Below are 13,454 nucleotides of genomic sequence, written 5' to 3' on the forward strand. Positions count from 1 at the left end.
GAACCATCCTCTCTGGAACCACCTCTCAGGTAGTTGAAAGCAGCTATCAAATCCCCCCTCATTCTTCTCTTCTGCAGACTAAACAATCCCAGTTCCCTCAGCCTCTCCTCATAAGTCATGTGTTCCAGACCCCTAATCATTTTTGTTGCCCTTCGCTGGACTCTCTCCAATTTATCCACATCCTTCTTGTAGTGTGGGGCCCAAAACTGGACACAGTACTCCAGATGAGGCCTCACCAGTGTCGAATAGAGGGGAACGATCACATCCCTCGATCTGCTCACTATGCCCCTACTTATACATCCCAAAATGCCATTGGCCTTCTTGGCAACAAGGGCACACTGCTGACTCATATCCAGCTTCTCGTCCACTGTCACCCCTAGGTCCTTTTCCGCAGAACTGCTGCCTAGCCATTTGGTCCCTAGTCTGTAGCAGTGCATTGGGTTCTTCTGTCCTAAGTGCAGGACCCTGCACTTATCCTTACTGAACCTCATCAGGATTTTGGCCCAATCCTCCAATTTGTCTAGGTCCCTCTGTATCCTATCCCTGCCCTCCAGCGTATCTACCACTCCTCCCAGTTTAGGATCATCCGCAAATTTGCTGAGAGTGCAATCCACACCATCCTCCAGATCATTTATGAAGATATTGAACAAAACCGGCCCCAGGACCGACTCCTGGGGCACTCCACTTGACACCGGCTGCCAACTAGACATGGAGCCATTGATCACTACCCGTTGAGCCTGACAATCTAGCCAACTTTCTACCCACCTTATAGTGCATTCATCCAGCCCATACTTCTTTAACTTGCTGACAAGAATACTGTGGGAGACCATGTCAAAAGCTTTGCTAAAGTCAAGAAACAATACATCCACTGCTTTCCCTTCATCCACAGAACCAGTAATCTCATCATAGTAGGCGATTAGATTAGTCAGGCATGACCTTCCCTTGGTGAATCCATACTGACTGTTCCTGATCACTTTCCTCTCATGTAAGTGCTTCAGGATTGATTCTTTGAGGACCTGCTCCATGATTTTTCCGGGGACTGAGGTGAGGCTGACTGGCCTGTAGTTCCCAGGATCCTCCTTCTTCCCTTTTTTAAAGATTGGCACTACATTAGCCTTTTTCCAGTCATCTGGGACTTCCCCCATTCGCCACGAGTTTTCAAAGATAATGGCCAATGGCTCTGCAATCACAGCCGCCAATTCCTTTAGCACTCTCAGATGCAACTCGTCCGGCCCCATGGACTTGTGCATGTCCAGCTTTTCTAAATAGTCCCTAACCACCTCTTTCTCCACAGAGGGCTGGCTGTCTACTCCCCATGTTGTGATGCCCAGCGCAGCAGTCTGGGAGCTGACCTTGTTAGTGAAGACAGAGGCAAAAAAAGCATTGAGTACATTAGCTTTTTCCACATCCTCTGTCACTAGGTTGCCTCCCTCATTCAGTAAGGGGCCCACACTTTCCTTGGCTTTCTTCTTGTTGCCAACATACCTGAAGAAACCCTTCTTGTTACTCTTGACATCTCTTGCTAGCTGCAGCTCCAGGTGCGATTTGGCCCTCCTGATGTCATTCCTACATGCCCGAGCAATATTTTTATACTCTTCCCTGGTCATATGTCCAACCTTCCACTTCTCGTAAGCTTCTTTTTTATGTTTAAGATCCGCTAGGATTTCACCATTAAGCCAAGCTGGTTGCCTGCCATATTTACTATTCTTTCGGCTCATCGGGATGGTTTGTCCCTGTAACCTCAGCAAGGATTCCTTGAAATACAGCCAGCTTTCCTGGACTCCTTTCCCCTTCATGTTAGTCCCCCAGGGGATCCTACCTATCCGTTCCCTGAGGGAGTCGAAGTCTGCTTTCCTGAAGTCCAGGGTCCGTATCCTGCTGCTTACCTTTCTTCCCTGTGTCAGGATCCTGAACTCAACCAACTCATGGTCACTGCCTCCCAGATACCCATCCACTTTTGCTTTCCCCACTAATTCTTCCCGGTTTGTGAGCAGCAGGTCAAGAAAAGCTCCCCCCCCCCATTTGGCTCCTCTAGCACTTGCACCAGGAAATTGTCCCCTACGCTTTCCAAAAACTTCCTGGATTGTCTATGCACTGCTGTATTGCTCTCCCAGCAGATATCAGGAAGATTAAAGTCACCCATGAGAACCAGAGCGTGCGATCTAGTAGCTTCTGCGAGTTGCCGGAAGAAAGCCTCATCCACCTCATCCCCCTGGTCTGGTGGTCTGTAGCAGACTCCCACCACTACATCACTCTTGTTGCTCACACTTCTAAACTTAATCCAGAGACACTCAGGTTTTTCTGCCGTTTCGTACCGGAGCTCTGAGCAGTCATACTGCTCCCTTACATACAGTGCTACTCCCCCACCTTTTCTGCCCTGCCTGTCCTTACTGAACAGCTTATATCCATCCATGACAGTACTCCAGTCATGTGAGTTATCCCACCAAGTCTCTGTTATTCCAATCACGTCATAATTCCTTGACATCACCAGGACCTCCAGTTCTCCCTGCTTGTTTCCAAGGCTTCGTATATAAGCACTTGAGATAACCTGCTGATCGCCCCTCATCCTCAGTAGGAGACAGGAGCCCTCCCCTCACAGACATTCCTGCCTGTGCTTCCTCCCGGTATCCCGCTTTCCCACTTACCTCAGGGCTTTGGTCTCCTTCCCCCGGTGAACCTAGTTTAAAGCCCTCCTCACTAGGTTAGCCAGCCTGCTCGCAAAGATGCTCTTCCCTCTCTTCGTAAGATGGAGCCCGTCTCTGCCCAGCACTCCTCCTTCATGGAACACCATCCCATGGTCAAAGAATCCAAAGCCTTCTCTCTGACACCACCTGCATAGCCATTCGTTGACTTCCACGATTCGACGGTCCCTACCCAGGCCTTTTCCTTCCACGGGGAGGATGGACGAGAACACCACTTGCACCTCAAACTCCTTTATCCTTCTTCCCAGAGCCACGTAGTCTGCAGTGATCCGCTCAAGGTCATTCTTGGCAGCATCATTGGTGCCCACGTGGAGAAGCAGGAAGGGGTAGTGATCCGAGGGCTTGATGAGTCTCGGCAGTCTCTCCGTCACATCTCGAATCTTAGCCCCTGGCAAGCAGCAGACTTCTCGGTTTTCCTGGTCAGGGCGGCAGATAGATGACTCAGTCCCCCGGAGGAGAGAGTCCCCGACCACCATCACCCGCCTCCTTCTCTTGGGAGTGATGGTCGTGGAACCCCCAATCTCAGGACAGTGCATCTCATGCCTTCCAACCAGCAGAGTCTCCTTCTGCTTTCTCCCCCCAGACATATCATCTGGTCCACTCTCCTCAATGGTACCTGTGGAGAGAACATGAAAGCGGTTAGTTACCTGTGTTTGCGTTGCTGGAACCTGGACATTCCCCCTTCTTCTTCTGGAGGTCACACGTTGCCAAGCTTCTTCACTGGCCTCTTGGCTCTGCTGTGCAACCTGCTAGATCTTTAGAACTTTGTGCCTGTAGAAGCATATCCTGACTTTTGTCCAGAAAATCCAGAAAATCCTCAAATTCTCGTATGCAATGCAGGGTTGTTATCTGTTGCTCCAGACCTTCAATCTTCTCTTCCAATATGGAGACCAGCTTGCACTTTGTACTTATTGTACTGATGTAGGTATGTATAATTATCCCCCATTTTACGGATGGGAAGTATGAGGTACAGAGGTGTTCAATGATTCACCAAGGTCACAAAGGAATTCTGTGCAGGGGTAGAATACACATCTCCCAGCTATCAGTCTCACGCCTTACCTTGAACACCATCCATCCTCTGTAAGGATTTTGATGTCTAAAGGTCAATCTGAACAGAAGATTTCGGGGAGCCTCACAATAACCTCCTGCTGGGTCCCCCCCATTAAGCCCATCTATCAGAGCTGAATATTAAAAACTGCACACACACCAAATATATAAGTAAATAACAACAGTTTATTTGACTAAGGGAAGAGGAAGGGAGGAGAGGGGAATGGATTAACAAATCTGGAGACTTGGGATACCACTTACACATACTCATACACTTAATGATATATATAGATGTTCTTCTACCTTTCCGGATGTTTACACAGAAGGTGGCAGGATCTAGATGACCGAAGCCAGCGATGGACTGATGAACTCCGACCGTGGACGGCAAATGAAATGGACAGGTATGTATGTATCCCTATCTTAACTCCCACCCTATCCCACTTTGCGTCATCTGTGTGTGTAAGATTGAACTAACTACTCGGACTAGGTCCGAGTATGCCAGTCTGCTTTCCCAAATAAAAGCATAAACAAACCCAAATCTATTAGTAAATAGCTATTGCAGGCCAATAGCTACTATCAAGATGGTACTGCAGTGTGAGAGAGCTGGACACTTGAACCTCTGACCACTCGAAAGCTCCAGAGACCAAGAGCTCCTCCCCTCACACACTTTTACAGGGAGCTGTTGATGGGCAAACCAGGTTTCCCACCTTTTCTTGGTACCAAGGAACAAGAACCTGACACAAGATGGAGGTTACCTTGTCCTTTTACCAAAACAAAATGGCCCTTTAAGTTACAGATTTCAATAATTTGGCAGAAGTAAATGGGGTTTAAAATAAAAATTAACACCTCTATTTAACTGGACTCCAGAATGGCAGGTCCCATACTATGTTTTGTGGACTACCAGTGATCCCCATGGGCCTTTCCATGTGGCCGAGAAAGAGCCAGGCAGCCAACTGATATTGCTAATTCAGTCACTTGGTTTGCTGTTCCAGCAAGTACACCTGAAAGTTGGGAGGGAAGTCACTATGAGAGGTCATCGTTCAATAAAGGAAGTAGCCTCCTTCACCCCTTGTCAGAGCCAGGACCAGCCACCCCTAGGGCCAGGACTGCAGTATTTCAGTGAAGACCGAGGCCGAACATAGGATAACTTATTTATTTATCTAAAAACAAGAAATGACACAAAGTACTGAGGATGATGCCATAATCTAGTCTGTCTGTGTTCTCTGACCCAGTCTCTGCTACTGGCTCCCTTTCTTAAGAGTGGGAACTGACTAGCAGAGAGGCACTGTACAGTATCCTGCTGACTGAGTGGCAACTTTAAACTTTCTGCTGAAACGTAATACTTTACAATACAAGGAAAAAGAAGAAGCCACTACTGCTGTCACCACTGGGAATGGTCACATCTGGGAGCCACAGTTGCTGGTAGCATAGACAAGGGGAGAGCCATCAGAGGAAGTAGTTGCCTCCGAGAACTGAGAAACCTGCTTCCAGGAGCCACCGACACATGGAGCCGTGCATGACAGCCACCACTTTCTTCCAATGGGAATTTCCTCACACAAGGACTAAATAACAGCTTCAGGATTTAGCCTTATATAAATACATTATACCAATCACCTACCCTCTACACATTCACTACCTATACAGGTTCAGTCCAAAGGGGTATGGAAGGATCTAAATGGCACAGATGAAAGGTACTGACTGTGACTCAACCAGTTGTTGTAGCAGGAAACTATATTAAGCCACCAATTCTCAGTGCCCCATATCCTGTAGACAAGCAATTTTAAAGCACTGTCCATAAGGTTCTAAATTAATGGACATTTAAAACCAGACTCCACAAAACATTGGAAAATATATTGGAGGGAAAAATCCTGGCTCTTGAAGCGATAGACTGTCTGACCTAAGAGTTCTTTTCCATATCTGACTGCTACAATTTTCAGAAATGGCACCAATGCTGATCTCATTGCACCAGAGCAGCTGAGACCTGAATCTGGTCCACAGTCTCGAACACACACCTCCATTTCCTCTTTTAATAGCACTTTGGTTCCCCCTTTAAATTTTGCTATACAGCAATATTCAACAAGTCAACAGTGTAACACTGTTGCAAAAAAAGCAAACACCATTCTGGGATGTATTAGCAGGAGTATTGTAAGCAAGACATGACAAGTAATTCGTCCACTCTACTCCGCACTGAATAGGCCTCAACTGGAGTATTGTGTCCAGTTCCGGATGCCACATTTAGGAAAGATGTGGACAAATTGGAGAAAGTCCAGAGAGAGCAACAAAAATGATTAAAGGTCTAGAAAACATGACCTGTGGGGGAAGACTGAAAAAAATTGGGTTTGTTTGCTCCGGTGAAGAGAAGACTGAGGGGGGACAAGATAAATATATAAAAGATTGTTACAAGGAGGAGGGAGAAAAATTGTTCTTCTTAACCTCTGAGGATAGGACAAGAAGCAATGGGCTTAAATTGCAGCAAGGGAGGTTTAGGTTGGACATTAGGAAAAAATTCCTAACTGTCAGGGTAGTTAAGCACTGGAATAAATTACCTAGGGAGGTTGTGGAATCTTCATCATTGGAGATTTTTAAGAGCACATTAGACAATCACCTGTCAGCGATGGTCTAGATCAGTGGTTCTCAAAGCCGGTCCGCCGCTTGTTCAGGGAAAGTCCCTGGTGCGCCGGACTGGTTTGTTTACCTGCCACGTCTGCAGGTTCGGCCGATTGTGGCTCCCACTGGCTGCGGTTCGCCACTCCAGGCCAATGGGGGATGCGGGAAGGGCGGCCAGCACATCCCTTGGCCTGCGTCGCTTCCCACAGCCCCCATTGGCCTGGAGCGGTGAACTGCGGCCAGTGGGAGCCGTGATCGACCAAACCTGTGGATGTGCAGGTAAACAAACCAGTCCGGCGTGCCAGGGGCTTTCCCTGAACAAGCGGAGGACTGGCTTTGAGAACCACTGGTCCAGACCATCGCTGACAGGTGATTGTCTAATGTGCTCTTAAAAATCTCCAATGATGAAGATTCCACAACCTCCCTAGGTAATTTATTCCAGTGCTTAACTACCCTGACAGTTAGGAATTTTTTCCTAATGTCCAACCTAAACCTCCCTTGCTGCAATTTAAGCCCATTGCTTCTTGTCCTATCCTCAGAGGTTAAGAAGAACAATTTTTCTCCCTCCTCCTTGTAACAATCTTTTATATATTTATCTTGTCCCCCCTCAGTCTTCTCTTCACAGGAGCAAACAAACCCAATTTATTTAGTCCTGCCATGAGTGCAGGGGACTAGACTAGGAGTTTGACATCCTTTTCAGTCCTACAATTCTATATTCGGGGCTGGTTCTGCTCCTACTGAAGTCAATGCGAGTTTGCAGAATGATACATGGAGGTAATTACATTCTTTGCAGCCTACACTCCTTTTGTGTGAAAGAAAAATAAGCTGTGACTTTCAACTGTGACCTTCCTTTTATGCCATCATCATCAAGAGACAATGAAAAAGGCAACAAAATAAAGTACTATAAAATAACAGAAACTGACAGAAATTGAATGTGCTGACTATGTGGTGTGCACTGGCGGGTGAGATAACATTTTTTAATTGGACCAATTTCTGTTTGTCAGAGAGACAAGCTTTTGAGCTTCTTTGGGTCTGGACCTGACCTGAAGAAGAGTTCTGTGTAAGCTCAAGTCGAAATGCTGAGTGTCCTAATAACAATGACAATTACCCAACAGAATTAAATACTAATATACAACTAAATAATTCCATCAGCATTAAATAATCAAATGGAGATAAAAAGAAACGTACTGTCACCAGCTAATACATAAAAATAAATGGAAAAGCCCCTCAAACACATATGCTCGCCTATCTAGGAATATATCTCAATCCTTCCCCAGAAACCCTGTCAAATAAATGGCTTTTGCAGCATGCCTGAAAGATCAGCAACGTTCTACATTCTTTTTCACATCATTTCCAGGTGTACATTAAATGTGTAAATGGAAATCTTATCACTCAGTTACTGAAAAGTTGAGAGTAAAGAATAATACAATACTTTGCAATGAATATATGATCTCCAGTTTATTTTTGTAAATTACTTTAATGTTTATCCAGGTAAGTGAGGCTTCCTTCTTTTAAAGCCAATTTCTTTTTTTTCCCCCTTTATATGTGATAGCTTAATAGTGGGATCTGTTGCTGTCTCCGGAAGTGATCTTATTATCACATTGAAGTTGATAATATTGTAGCAAGGTACCAAATCCAAGTTCCCTGATAACAAGTCAATTCTAGGATGTGGAATGATTAACACAATGGGAGAGTTTGACATGTTAGGCCTCTTTTTCAGTCAGTTTGTTCTGCTTTCATGCTGTATAATGATATCACTAATATATGCATCATTTTTACATGGTTTACACAGTCTGATAACTATTTCTAAATGGGGAATAATTTAAAGTGTGGCTATGGTGAGAAAAGTTACTTTTTATTCCACATACCTGCTCTTGATGGACAAAATTAATCCCTAAATTAATGGGACATGTGAGCCTAAGTCACTTGGGTGTTTTTGAAAAATCCCAACAACAGGCAGCATGGTTGGTCAGTGCACAACTGCAGCAAATGGGAATAGCTGCAGGATATTTGTAACTGGACAGCAGGGATTCAGCATGCACAGACTCAGAGCTATTGCATGTCAGCAGATAATCCTGGAACTGAAATACATATATGCACTTAAATGCTAACTTCTCCTCCTCAATCCTCTCACCTCCCACATTTCTCTAGCACTCCTGACAACTCCACTAGCTTCCCTGTCACTCAAGCACACAAATCTTGGGTAATCTATGACTCCTTTTTTCTCTCCTTACACTGAAGCTCTTCCCAAATCTCACCACTTCTCCCTCCCCTCTTAACACTTAAAATCTGCTCCTCCTTCACCAAATCCACTACTAAAATCCCAGTCAACACCAACACCAAGGTTCTTGTAACCTGGCTTGTAACCTGCTTACCAGTCTCCCACCTTTTCTCTCTCTCTCTCTAGCATTCAGAAGACAAAATGACTTTTCTCTCCCTTCTCAAGTCCTTCCACTGATTCTCCCTCTTTCCACAAAAAACCATTTGTCCTGCTCTGCAGATCTCTGCCCTGCCTCTTCATCTACCACCACTCACCACCTCGATCTTTGGGCTCTGCCCCCTTTTTCTCCTCATTACTCCCTTAGCCTCCTCCTCTCACACTGGTCTTTGTGCCTTTCGTTACATTGCTCCCTAGACCTCAGACAATATCCCTCTTCTTGCATGCTATGTCCTAACTGTCATCCCTCAAAGCCCTCTTCAAAACCCACTTCTCACCTTGCTGTCCAACAGGGACTCCTCGTCCTACCATCTCCCTCTTCCCTTGTTGCCCTACCTATTTTCTGCTTAAAAATATCAGAAGCCACAATTCTCTCACAATACAATAGGGCTCACATTATTTTTATTTGCTTTAATCCTCACATTTCCTTTCCCTAATCCACTGCGTGATTCACTTTTCCAAATACTGACCGCATGTTACAACAGAAAAAAGTTTTGGGATTCACCTCCGCCCCCACATAGTTTCCAGAACCTGCTCCTATCTAGCCATAAAAAAATTGAGAGGTTGGTCATCATCAACCCTACATGTGTGCATGACTCCCCAGGGGTCTGCAGACCTGAGATTGAGAACTCATGCCTATTCCCTTCCTGTATCAGTCTTTCATGCTGCTCATTGCACTACAGTAACACAAAGAGGTGCATAATATGCCAGTCATAATGTAACTCCACAGCATTACTTGCATTCCTTCCCCCTCACCCCAATTTAAGATGTGCTACTTCTCGATTGCAGGATATTGTGTAAGGTGTGTAAGGATATTGTGTAAGGTAATCTCTATCTGGGATTCTCCACCTTTCAGCACACCCTGCCTCATTTGTCTCCTCTACAGATTTACTCATGCACACCAGTTTTTCCAATGTCTAACTGCCATCTTCTCTATGGGGTCCTACACCTTAACCACTGCAGCTCTCTTCAGTTTCCTACAAAAGCACTGCCTACACCCTAGGCACTGCATAAAAATGTATGGCCCTATGGCCACTTTCAGTATTACTCATGTACCAAGAGAGCATTAGCTCAAGTCTGAAATATCAAGACACACAAAAAGGACAATAAAAGAGATGGTCTCAAGCTGCAAAAATCAGATCTGGATTTCAAACACCCAACATTCAGAGTTGTTCTTGATCCAGGGTTTTTCTTTAAGCCACTTTAAAGAGAGGGGCCACTGCACAAACCGGAATTGATCTGGTTTCAAGCATTCTAAAAGTTTAGGGATATTTAGATCCAGGATTTTCATAGCATCCCATATCAACACAATAAGTGGCAACGTCAAGTAGCGCATGTAAGGAGATACAGTGAAATGTGTAAATAACATGGCCATAGCCAACTTAAGGGCAAAGGTGCTTCTTCAGGTATGTCTACTATGCAATTAAACACCAGTAGCTGGCCCATGTCAGCTGACTCGAGCTCACCGGGGTTGGACTACAGGGCTGTAAAACTGCAGTGTAGCTATTCAGGCTCGGGCTGGAGCCTGAGCTTTGGGACCCCACGAGGGCGGAGGATGCCAGAGCCTGGGCTCCACACTGAGCTTGAACATCTACATTGCAATATTATATCTCCGCAACCTAACCCCCGTGAGCCAAAATCAGTGGACACCAGCCAGCTATGGGAGTTTAATTGCAGTGTAGACATACCCATCATGTTTCACAGCTCAGAAACTGGATGTTTTCTCCTGCTATTCAAAGAGAAAGGGAAATTTAGGGAGACTCATCTTCAGGCACTGTTATGCACATCTAACCACAACCCTGGCCTGAAACTCTAGCCACCGCCAGAGATGTATGACTTTTTATTCTAGCTCAAGAGGCATGTGTGTAATGAAAACTGGCTGAAAGAGATGCATAAAGACATCTAGTGGTAAATGTCCCCACCCATAACTGCCGCCAACCCAGTTAGATGACTTCAGCACAAGCCAATTTGCAACTGTTAGGCATTTACATTTTTAGATGTGCTCAAATCCTTGCTGTTCCACCCACTCCCTTCATTAGCATATTAGACGCCCCCATTGCATGCTTTTAAATGATCTATAAGTCAGGTGTGTGAAGAAGATGGCTCTGCCTCTATAACCTTAAAGAGGCTAAATCTTTCTCTTGCAACTTTGGAAAATGTTCTTTGTAAGAAAAACATTTTCCCCTTTTCAGCCCCACAGGCCTAGCTGACCTCGGGTTGTTAGTTGCTGTGATCTGGTGGAGTGCAGAGTTTAAAAGAAATTATTCTAATTGCAACCCTAATAATATTCAGCATGGAAACCTCCCAATTTCCCCAGGTGTCTCATTAAACACCTACTCACAGTTTGCAGATAATGGACGTATGACACATGTGTAAGTGCCAGAATACACCCCCCTGACCCGCCCCCTGCTGTGGCTGTTGGATTTAGTCACCACAGGAAAATCTCATCATTACGTGCCTCCTGCAGAAATGTGTGTACAAACAGCATGTGTTTCTGGGCAACTTTCAGCGTGCTCTTCTGGCATGTGTAAGATGGGTGTGCATCACTGAAAATCTAGCTCCCAGTGGAAGAGGGCTGTTTTGGATGCTTGGTTTGGAACAAGTACATCATCACTGTAATGAAGCTTACTTTCAATTACTGATATGTATTCACAACCTGAACCCAGATTAACCTAATTTTTGTCTGGCAATATCCATGGGTTTTTCAATTTAAAAAATTCAGACAAAAAGCCTCTGAGAATGTTCCTGCGGGATATTTCTCATGTTCTGAAGAGATGAAGTATGACTTACATAATTTTTTTGGAATAGTTAATTTTTATACTTTAACTCTTACAGACAGCCTTACCAATACACTCTGGTTGCTTCACCCCACTCTGGAGCAGTACAGAGCAACCAGAGCCTACAGATAAAACTTCCCTTCTCTCCTTTCCCCATCCCCTCTAACTTCTACCTCCTTTCTCTGATCCTTTCCCGTTCTCCCTCCTTTTCCTTCCAGTCTTCACCTCCCCTCTCTTCCCTCTCACTTTTCACTTCCCCCACACTCCCACTCCTCCTCCCATTTCTTCCCCTTTCCATTCCTCCCTATCTTTTCCTCCTCCCCACTTCCTGCTCTTCCCTTTCTCCCATCTCTCTTCCTGTCTCTGGGTCTGTGACAGCCCAGGGCAGAGCCCCTTTTCTCCCCACATAGTCCTCCCTGCAAACCACCCAAGCTCCCTGCAGCCCTTCTCCCTGAGACACAGCCCACAACATAGACATACCTGGAGCCATGTTTCCACCACACACTTTAAATCACCTCCAATCAGAGGTCAGATGGGGTGGGGCTGAGCTGGATGGGCAAGGAGCAGCTGTGACCCCCTTTTCCCTCTCCACTGCTTGGCCCCAATCTCCCTTTCTCCTCTTTCCCCTCCCCCATCATTTCCCCTCTACCCCTTCCTCTCCCTTCCCACAGCTTCCCCCTTTTTCCCTTCCCCTCTCACTTCTCCCCATCTTTTCCCCTCCCCTCCCTCTTTCCATACACTCAACTCTCCCCCTATTCTTTCCCCCTCTCCTATCTCCACTCCGGAGGGGGTGAAGTAAGGAGACGGGTTAATGAGGATGGGGTGGAAGGAGAGGCGGTGGAGATGGGAGAGAAACAGGGAAAGGGAAAGGAGGAGCTGGGGGAGGTGTGAGTGGGAAGAGGATGGGAGTGGGAGAGAGAAGCTAGAGATGGGAGGTGAAGAAGAAGGGGGAAAGGGGTCAGGGAAAAGGTGAGACGAGAGAGATTGAGGAAGGAGAAGGGGAAAGAAAGGGAGATGAGAGGGAAGGAGCAAGGAAGAGGAGGAGAAGGGAGAAAAGGTTAAGGGGAAGGCTAAGGAGGAAAGGGAGAAATGGATAAGGGGAAGATGGGGGAATGGTGGGTGGAGCAAGGGGGAGGAGAAAGGGTGAAAGGGAAGGATGAGGAGGCACAGAGAGGAGGGAGAGACAGAAAGGAGAAGGGCAAAGGAGCGAGCAGAAAGAGGGGAGGAAGGAGAGAAGAAGGGTGATGAGGAGGAGGAGAAGGAAAGAGGGAGGGAGAAACAGAAGGGGGCTGAAAAGGCAAGAAGACAGGAAGTCTGAAAATTGCATGAAGCCTGGAGCTTCTCGCATCATAGTGGAACTGGCTCTAGCAGAGGCCAAAATCTCACTACTCAGGATAAATTCACTAGAGTTGGCAACACAATAGATAGTGAGGTGGGGTATGGCTACACTACAAGTGAAATGCTATAATCTCACCCTCACTTGCTGTGCAGGCAACGACCATAGAGAAGACTTGGCTGCATGGGCTTCCGCACAGACTAGGACCCGGCATAGTCGGAACCAGCACCTGGGACCCAGGGTAGGCACTCTGGTTCTCGCCTGTAGCTTGCTGAAGCCCGTGCCACCACATCTACACTACTATTGTTATCTATGCAACTAGATTAAAGCTAGCACAGGTATGCCTACTCATGCGACAATCACACCTTCACTTCCAGTGTAGATACATAGTGCAGCTGACCCCGCTGCAGGGAGTGGCTATGCTGCTGGGGTGCACCAATGCCCTGGATTTTTTGGTAGATACTGGGTGTACCATATGCTCGGAGGCAAAGCTCCAGATTCTTCAGGCTCTAACCCTCAGTGGGTTCCCATAAACACTCACTGCCTGA

This window comes from Lepidochelys kempii, chromosome 4 (assembly GCF_965140285.1).
Source record: "Lepidochelys kempii isolate rLepKem1 chromosome 4, rLepKem1.hap1, whole genome shotgun sequence".
NCBI classification, from domain to species: Eukaryota; Metazoa; Chordata; order Testudines; family Cheloniidae; genus Lepidochelys; species Lepidochelys kempii.